General features: G+C 58.0%; 1 long non-coding RNA gene across 1 annotated transcript; it reads left to right on the forward strand.

Moving 5' to 3' along the window:
- The first annotated feature begins 1,030 nt into the window (after positions 1–1,030).
- Positions 1,031–9,369, forward strand: LOC110259816 (uncharacterized). Its single transcript, XR_014842991.1, has 5 exons — positions 1,031–1,930; positions 2,062–4,805; positions 5,792–5,951; positions 8,530–8,699; positions 8,785–9,369. It is a non-coding gene; the product is annotated as an uncharacterized LOC110259816 (long non-coding RNA).
- The last annotated feature ends 370 nt before the right edge of the window (positions 9,370–9,739 follow it).

Below are 9,739 nucleotides of genomic sequence, written 5' to 3' on the forward strand. Positions count from 1 at the left end.
GGCCTTTGCCTGTGTGTCACATCCATGAGGAAAGGAGAGAGGGACGGAGGCCTTCCGACCCTGGCCCCACCTCCGCTGCGGAGTGTTGGATCTGCTCCCACCTGCCCTTGGCCTCGTCTCCTCGTGCACCGGGGGGGGGGGGGGGGGGGGGTCTGTGGAGCAGCCAGTCCCGGTCCCCCACCCCACCATCCAGGCCTCCCTCAGGCACCTGGGATGGAGGCGAGCCGTCAGCTGGGCCTCCATGTCCTCCGCTGGGACATGGGCGGGACGCGTGGGGACCAGAGGCGTCCAGCTGTATCCTCGGACTCAAGGTGCTGGTGCCGCCGGAGAAAGCCCAGCAAAACGTGGGTCACGTGACGGCAGAGTCCCGGGCCCAGGGGATGCACTTTGCGCCCTGGCCGCCAGCATCGCGGCGCCTTCTGTCCAGGCCCTGCCGTTGGCCTCGAGGTCGGAGGAGGCGCACTGGCCAGGCTGGGCCGCCCCGTCTGGACTTTGTCCAGTGGGCCTCGGGGCCTCAGGGCCGCGGGAGGGAGGAAATGGTGTGAGGGGGTCAACAGGGGAGCCGGGACCAGCCTGAGGGGGAAGCAGCCTCCTCGGAGCAAAGCATGTGCCGAGGGCCCCCCTCAGACACCCACAGCCTCAAGGCCCTGGAGGAAGGGCCCCGCCTCTCATCACCTTCCTTCTCGACGATGCTTCTCCAGGCCCGTGGTGGGAAGAGGTGCCGGGGGGCCTGGCCGCGCAGAAGGCGCAGCACCCAGGTCCCCACTTGGCATGTGGGGGGGTGAGCCCCGGGGACTCCCTGCTGATGATAGTGGCAGAGAGAGGGGACTGCCCCCCCGTCCCCGGTCCCGTGGGAACGTGGAAGCCCCCGAGTCTCGCTCCTGCTGCCATCCCGCCTGCCTGTGGCACAAATGGCTCCCAGGCCTCTGCTGGCAGCTGCAACCTGGCTGGGCCTTGGGAGTCCGCCCTGCGGGGCGGCTGGTCTCTAGGAAGCTAAATATAAAACAAATAACCACACGTCCAGATACGCAATTGCACGGTGCCCAAAAGACTGTGAAGACGAAGTAGAGGCTCCAAGGCCGGACGGGGTCAGGTCTGGGGCTGGAGAGGCCTTTGTGTAGATGCCGCGTCCAGAGCGCTGAAGTGCTGGGCAGGATCTGGGGGGCAGAGGCCCGAATCCCCCAGGCCGAGGAACGTCACGAGCAGGGGACTTGGAGCAGGAGCAGCTTTCAGGATGAGGACTCGGGCCTAATGGGCTGCAGATACGGGCTGAGGCAAGCCCACTGGTTTCCCACCTCGTGGTGGGCCCAGGCAGCGGCCAGGGTGGGGGTCATGGTGCTGACAGCCGAGAGCCAGCGGCCAGAGGGGGGGTCTTCACCGGAGGGGGCGCGGGGAGGCTGCCGTGGCCCGGGTTGAAAGGCGCCAGGGGCCGTTTGCCCTGAGGCCCCAGCCCTTCCCGCCTACGTGGCCTCTGCCTCCCTGGCCCCTCAGCCTCGCCACCCCGCGGTTCACCATCACCCGCAGCCCCAGCCCTCCAGCACTTCAGGTCCTAGCTCTTCACAGGACAGTCCTTGCAGCTGTCGGGGCGCTGCCGAGTAAAGCTGGCGCTGCCTCCGCTCAGCCTCAGTGTCCCACGGCCTCTGGCCTAACGTGTCGTCCGGTGAAGCCCGTCGAGACCTGCCTGCAGTCTGCTGGCCCCGGACCTCCTGTCCCCACCCCCCGTGGGGCTGCTTCCAGCTCCAGGAAGCCCTCGCCCTTGGCCTGCATGCAGCCTCTTCTCCTGGAAGGACTGCCCCACTCGATCCCCCAGGCTCGGGCTCTGCCTGCCTCTGGGCCTGGGGGCAGGCTTCCTGGTGCCTGCTCCCTCCTGGCAGCTCCTCAGAGCCTGACACCACCTGCAAGGTCACTTGCCTGCCTCTCCCTCTGGCCGGTGAGCAGTTTAACCTCTGTCTGGGTTACCTCTGCCCAACACAACACCCGCGCCATGGGAGGGATCTCAAAAAAGAAAACAATTCTGGGTTTAATAAAAGGTTTTTTCTCTTCCTCTCTGATTCTCTAAAGGAGCCAAGAGGTATTCTCACCAGCCGCAGAGTCTCGGCCTTAATGATGCCAGGTGATGCGACACACAGCGCAAAGAACTACACGGAAGTAATTCGAGGAAAACAGGGCACTTGGTCTCTGAAGGAATGTCCTGAAACCCCAAGCGAGTAATTAGGAACGAGTGGCCATCGCAAGGAAGGATGAGGCTTCTTTTTGGCCACACTCGCCTCTTAAACGCCCACGCTCCGCCGTAGCTCAGAACAGCAGCGAAGCTCAGCTGCTCGGTTTGCGCGAAGCTGGGCCCGGCCTCCAGCACTATCAAGGCAAGGGGCCTGGATTTCTAGGCTCACCATGAACTCACTCTGGGGAGGAAAGCATTTTCTTACACCCGATCTTTACGCTGGGCCGTGCTGCGTCCTAAATGCTCGCGGGCACGATCTTATTCAGTTCTCATGGCACCCACGGCCTGGCAGCCCGGAAGGCCGCGGCCGCAGACGAGAAGCTAACTTGGCCAAGTCACGAAGCTGCCACGTTCCAGGGCCAGAACGCACGCGGGTGGCCCTGTGCGAGGCTGGGATTCCACATTGTCACGTTTTCTATACGTCTCTCTCACGGCTTGATTTTCAACCAAGATCCTAGTTTTCTAATCCCACGTGGTCCTTCCCATCATCCTAGAAGCTGCCCTTCCTTGGCCGGCCCGCGTTGCCCCACTTCTCTCGCTGGTCCGTCACGGTGCTGTCACCTGGGATCTGAAGTCATCGATTGAGCTTGGTTCCAACAACCCCCCTTGCGGCTGTGGAGAGGAGACGCGGGAGTGCCTGTCGCCTGGGGAGAAGGCTCACCGGGCCGCAGCCCACCTGGCCCCATGGCTGACCCCAGCCCCTCCTCTCCTTCTGGCTCCTTCTAGAGCTGAGGACACACAGACCGGGGCCATCGGCAGCACCACAACGGGGTCATTGCTGACCAGGAGCTGGCTTTCCTCCCAGGACACCAGACACACCTATGACCCTGATGCCCTCCTGCTAACGCCTGCAGTTTAGACACATCAGAAGTACTCCTGGACGCTTACTGAGGGGGGGGGCTCACTCTTCTGCACAGGCACTGAGTGGGGAGAACCCCCCACAGGTACTGGGGGAGAACTATCCCTCAGAGTTACTGGAGGGGGGAGAACCATCCCCCAGAGTTACTGGGGGGGGAGAACCACCCCCCACAGGTACTGGGGGAGGAGAACCACCCCCCACAGGTACTGAGCGGGGAGAGCCCGTCCCTTTCAGTTCCTGAGGAAGGAAGATCTGCCCTCTGGCCTGAGGAGGCTCTCAGATGTGGTCGTTGTCGGCGGATCCCACTGCCATTTGTGCAGCCTGCGGGTCATGCTCTCGGGTGTGTCCCTGTGGCCACTGAGCCTCCTTCGGATGGGCTGGCTGGCTGTCCCCTGCACATGGATGATGTCACCACCAGGGGTGACACAGGCCTGTTCTGGCTCAGCTTCCTGGCCTCAGGGTCTGTGCCCAGCACCAGGGCACTGTCCTGTGCCCCGTGAGCCTCTCCTCTCTCCTCTGGGGCTGGCAAGAGCTCCCTGCGGCGTCCGCACGTAAAGGGGCCGCGGGGCCGCGCCCTCCTTCCACCCCGAGCCGTGACCTGGTCTCTTCCCAGTTGGCAGGATCAGTGTGTAGCTTGTCTCTCTGCCAGCAGCACACCGGGGGTGTCCTCTGGGGGACTCCGTGGAAGGGAGCAGCTTCCTCCAGGGCGGCCGGAGCGCCTCGCCCGTGGCCCTTGACCTCCCTCTGGCGGCTTCCTGGCGGTGCCCGTGCGGCCAGGATGGGGCAGGAGGCCGCGCCCTCCCAGGGAAGTGCCATCGGCTGTCCAGACCGGCGGGGGAGGGGGTGGAGGGCGGACGGGCAGTGTCCTTTCAGCCCTATGCACAGATCGGAGGCGCAGGACCCGGCTCCCGTCAGGGCAGGAGGAGTCTCTGGCCCGGGCCTCCCCCGCCTGGGCCCCCGCGCCCTGAGCGCCTCCGATCGCATCGCACTGAACCCTTAACCCTGGGGGGTCGGTGAAGTCCAGCCCCGTGGAGCCTGGAGTGTCTGAGACGCTCAGGACTGGAAGGGAAGCGTCTTGAGAGAAGGACGCTGCTGGCCTCCCGCCCCCGCCTTCTTCTGTCCCCCGTCCTCCCTCCCCTCCCCCCAACCTGTCCTAGTTAATAGACTTGGAGGGGGACCAGCGACTAACTAAACAGGAACGAGGAGGTGCTGCTGTCGGTGGAAGCAGAGGCCGGGAGGAGCCCAGGGGCGGGGAGGCGTCCATGTCCTCTGGGGGGTGGGGGGGGTCAGAGGAGACCCTGGGGTCAGAGAAGACCCTGGGGAGGCCCGCTGGAATCACCTCCAGAAGAAGAGGCCTCCCCCAGGGCCTTCAGTGACCGACCTCAGGGCCTCCGCGTGTCCTGGCCTTGGCTGAGGCCCGGCTTCCGCGCACTTGAAGACCAAGCTGCATTTCTAGTCCCCAAGTCCCTGAAGAGATGTGAGGACAATTGGTGCCGGCCTCCTGGGGAGTCAGACCGGGCTGCTGAGGGCTGGGCTCCCGGAATAAACCACCCACACTGCGTACTCCTCAGCCAAGCTCCGTCAGCTGCTTGACGCAAAGGCGGTGCGCACGCACTGAGAGAAAACCAGAGAATAGAAAAGCTGCGGAGCTGGAGGAAGAAGACTGCCAGGCGGTGCCAGCAGCACTTGGCTGAACATCCTTCCAAAGCTCTTCTGGGATTCGGGGTGAGTGTTTAAACCAGTACGTGGGACTATTCCGTCTCACCTGTGGGGCGACGTGATCCTTTCGTTTGGGGAGGTACCAGGGATGCCTTTACAGCTGCATTTTGAATAAATAAATGAGAATAAACTTCAGCGAAGTCTAAGAACCACATATATGTATAAAAATCTATGAAAAACGGGTTAGACAGGTTCTAGTCATCTTTGAGCCCCCCAGGCGTTAAAGGACAAGTCATGTGTGTGGGTGTGGGTGTGCACGTGTGCGTGTGCGCGTGTGGGGGGTGGGTGGGTGTGGGGGGGGTGCATGTGGGGGGGTGTACATGTGTGTGTTTCATGGTTCAGCATTTTTTCTCATTCAATAATATCTATTGAGTAATTATTAGGTATTCAGCACTGATAAGAATTGAGACTACATCTCTGAGTGAGAAGGACAGGTTTCTCATGAAGTTTATACCTGGCAGGTATGAATTTGGCCTTTTTTGAACATAAAATATAGATCACAAGGAGGAGAATACATATGCTGTCAAAATATGTTTGCTCACAGAGAACTTCTGAAATATCAGTGACAAAGCTGCTACCTTATACTGCACCCCGACGTTTGTAACCCCAAATCAGATGCTATTCTGATTTAATACTCCTATAAGGAGTCACTCAAATTTCCGAAAAATTGCTGTATTTTAACCTAGAAGAAAGTGGCACACTAATCCAGTTTAAAAGAAATTTGTCTTAAGGTCTTAGTTCGATGCATTAGCAGATTTAATTTTAAAAGCCTTAGTTATGTGTTTATTGCAGGTTGAGATGACAGCAAGGAGGGGTTACATGAGGTCGTTTCGAAGGAAAATCAACCCCTGCACCAGGGAACCGCGGGCAGCAGGAAGCACCAGGCTGGCTCTTGCTCAGGCTTCCTCCGGGCCCCCTGCAGGCTCTTGCCAGCGGTGACTTTTCTCCTTAAAGTCTTACGAACTCAGCCCACAAAACTCTCAACATTGCAGGCAGCTACAAATGTGAACAGCCACCTGCCACACCTCAGGATGGAGGCCGACAGGGTCCACGGAGGAGCTGCCCCGGAGACCACCTAGAGGGTGCCCGTATCTCTGGTCCGAACACCCCCGAGCTTCCTTCAAGGGCTTCCAAGAAGGCGACAAGGAGAAGGTGGGTTCCCCACCCTCTCAGCAGCCATCCCTGCCGATGAGCAAGCTGGCAGCACGGGAACCGGACACTGGGAGACCAAAGTCGCAAGGGAGTGACTGAGGGGGACCCTGCTGGCCTGACAATGCCCAGAGCAGCTCGGTGCAGCCGCCCGGTCGAGGGCTGGCTCCCTGGTGCTAGAGTCACACCGGCCTCGTTTCTCAAAACGCTTGCTCCACCTCGGAGTTCGGCCACCTCTCCCCCGCCTGCCCCCCGAGGTCGCCGGCCGCCTTCCCGGACCCCTGCCTGCATCGCGCCCCCCCCGGTCCCAGTGCCCGGGTGCTGGCCGGGGTACCTTAGCCTTTTCCTGCAGCGCCCGCGGCGCAGGGAGGTGGGACTGACCTCGGGCTGGAGCTGAGCAAGCAGCGTCATCAGAGAGAAGGTCGCCAAGGGCCCGCTCTCGGTCCCCCGAGGAGCGGGGCCCGTGGGCGGCAGGGTGGAGTGAGGGAGCAGCTTGTGTAAAGAAATCATTGAGAAATTTCTAGCGTAACTGGAGGGAATTATAAACGACATCGACTTGGAGCATAAACTTGCTGCCTAGTTACGAGCCACAGCAAAGGTCTCCAGGACGCGTCTTACAGAACAAACAGAAGACAAGGGCGGGAGCTTCCCGAGCGCAGGGAGGGGCGCTCTGGATGCCCAGGGGGTGGCCCTCCTTCATTCTAATGCCACACGGGCCCTGCTTTCACCTGGGCCAACCTGAGGGGTCCTGGGCAACTGGGGGTCCTGACCTGGGGTCGAGGCTAGTTAAAGCACCTGGCATGCTGACTTGGTTGTGACCTTCTGCTCGTCACACGAGTGAAATGCAGATTCCTGAAGTCTGTGTGGCACAGAGCCCCTGGCCCTGGTGGATCTCCTCTGGGAGCCACTGGGGCTCTGCCTCTGGGCCCTGAGCCTCGGGAACAAGCCCCACCCGGCCCCCAGCAGCACCTGGTCCTTCGCCACCACCTCCAGGGCATGAGTGAGCTCCGGCCAGAGGGCCTCCCTCTGCACAGGAGTATGTGCGGAGCCTGCTTGCCTGAGGAAGGGCGGTTGCAGGTGTTGGGGTGCAGCAGGTTTGGGGGGCAAGGCTCTGGTAAGAGTTCAGCCTCCCCTCGGACTGGGAAAATGCCGAAGACAGTGCCAGCAGCGCTTTCCACGAGGTGGTGGCTGAATCCAGGACTGGACCTGGAGACAGCTGACCCAGGGGTCCGGGCCCCTCTCTGGGCAGGGCAATCCCAGGCACACCCTTAATAGCCAGAAACACCCCCAGACGTTGGCGAATGCCCGGGAGTAAATGCCTGCCAGGGCAGCCGCTCCAGCCCCATGAGGGAGCTGGTGTTTTCTCAAGGGCTGCTTCCTTCCAGCCAGAGTGGAAATTGAATCAGGACCAGCTGAAAAACTTGCAGAACCCAGTGGCAAATCAAAACACGGGGCTCCTGGTTCGAATATGATGTGATGCCAGGTGTTGGGCCAGACGCGGGCCTGCTGGCCTTGGCCGCCTGCCCATGAAGCTGGTTGGCGCTGAATCAAATACAATGCCCCCGAAACAGTGAATCACCAACAAGCTGCAGAAATCTCTCATAGCAATGATTTCAATAGACTCTTTTAAACTTGGTGGCCCACGGGTGGCTGGTGTAGGGACCCCAGTCTGAGCTCCGCCCTGTGCCGAGTAGCTTCGCCTTTCCCAAAGCCTGGCCTCCACAGGACGAGAGGGGCCCAAGGCAGCGGCGTGGCAGCAGGATGGGCCTCTCCTGGAAGCAGGTACCGTTTTAGGTGGTGTGTTCCTTGAAGGCAAGAATGATGTTTCACAATATACACCCAGTGCCTATCACAGCTTCTTCTACTGTGGTTAAAAAAAAAAAAAAAAAAAAAAAAAGCGTTACCATAAACCCTCCGGCCATTTCTAAGCTGCTTCAGGAATGTAAATAACATTCACCTTGTTACTGAATCATCTCCAGATCTTTGCAACCTCACAAAACTGCAACTGTCCCGTTAAACAACCCCTGCCACCACCTAGCCCTCAGGCCCCAGCAAACACCCTGCGAAAGAATCTATGCCACTTACTAATCCAGGTGCCTCATAAGAGTGGAATGACACAGTCCTTGGGGTTTTTTGTAAATGTACATTTTTGGGTAACTTTTACTTCGCTTAATGGCCTCAAAATCTCTCCACGTTGCAGCACATCGCAGAAATCCCCCCTTTTTATTTGTCGTGGTCACTCCTATTATCTTTCTTCTAGTTTGTTGACATACAGTGTTCGGTAGGCTTAAGGCGTGTGGCACAAGGAGGTGACCCGCCCGCCTCATGAAATGACCGTCACGGTAAGTTTACTGGCCACCCGCGTGTCACACAGCTTCAAAGCCAAAGAGAAAGACCTTTGTGCCTGTGATGAGAACTCTTTGGCGCCTCCGGCCGTGCTACTTCTATCAGTGCCTGTGTGGTACGTCCTGTCGCGAGCACTTACCCGTCTTAGAACTGGAAGTTTGTACCTTCAGATGAACCGCACCCAACCCTCTCTCCCCTCACCCCTGGGGACCCACAAATCCAATCTCTTTTTTAGGCGTTCGTTCGTTTGCTTTTGAAGCCCTTCCTTGCTCCACCTCCAGAATGAGTCCACTGCACATACGCGCCGCCTTTTGCTTATCCATCCACTTGTCTCCGGACCCTGGAGGCGCTGCCATGGTTCAGCCGTCACGTTGCTCTGAACATGGGTGTACAACCAGTCGCTTTGTAAGAGCCTGCTTTCATTTCTTAGGGCATCAGAGCCAGCCGTGGGCTTGCCGCATCGTATGATAATCCTGCTTTAACGTTTCAGGACGCCGCCACCCCATTTTCCACAGCATCCGCACCGTCTTTCAGCCCACCTACAGCGCACAGTCCGCCTCTCCAGCTCCTCAACGTTCTCACCAACACGTGCTGTTTTCTGCTGTTTTTATATTAACTATCCTAATAAGTGCGAGGTGATCTTATGGTGGATTTGATTTGCATTTTCCTCATGATTAGTGATATTGAGCATCTGGTTTTTTTGTTTGGTTTTGGTTTTTTCTGTTTGGTTTTATTTTGCTTTTTAGGGCCACAGCCACGGCATATGGAGGTTCCTAGGCTAGGGGTCCAATCGGAGCTGCAGCTGCAGGCCACAGCCACAGCCACAGCCACAGAACATCAGATCTGCCACCTACACCACAGCTCATGGCCACGCTGGATCCTTAACCCACTGAGTGAGGCCAGGGATCGAACCCCCAACCTCCTGGTTCTTAGTCGGATTCATTTCTGCTGTACCACGATGGGAACTGTGCTATTGAGCATCTGTTCATGTGTCTGTTGGCCATTCGTATATCTTCATTGGAGAGATGTTTATTCAGGTCCTTTGCTCATTTTTAAATAAAGTTCTTGTTGTTGAGTCGTGGGTATTTCTTTACATAGTCTAGATCTTAACCCTTTATTAGATATACGATTTGCAAATATGTTCTCTCATTCTGCTGGTTACCTTTCACTCTGTTGATAGTATCCTTTGATGGAAATTTTTTAAAATTTTGATGAAGTCCAAGTTGTGTATTTTTTAACTTCTGGTGCCTGTGCTTTTGGTGTCATATCCGGGAGATTCTTGCCAAATCCAATGTCCTTTACTGCCTTCTTCTAGAGTTCACAGTTTGGGGTCTTTGGTTACTTTGAGTTAATTTTTGCACCTGGTATAAGGCGAGACCCAGCTTTGTTTTTTATGAGGATATCCAGTCTTCCAGCACCATTTATGGAAGACACTATTCTTTGCC

This window comes from Sus scrofa, chromosome 1, assembly GCF_054392235.1.
Source record: "Sus scrofa isolate SSC_HxYL_T2T_F1_AM1 chromosome 1, Sscrofa_HxYL_maternal_Yorkshire_Landrace_v2.0, whole genome shotgun sequence".
In the NCBI taxonomy this organism is placed as follows: Eukaryota; Metazoa; Chordata; class Mammalia; order Artiodactyla; family Suidae; genus Sus; species Sus scrofa.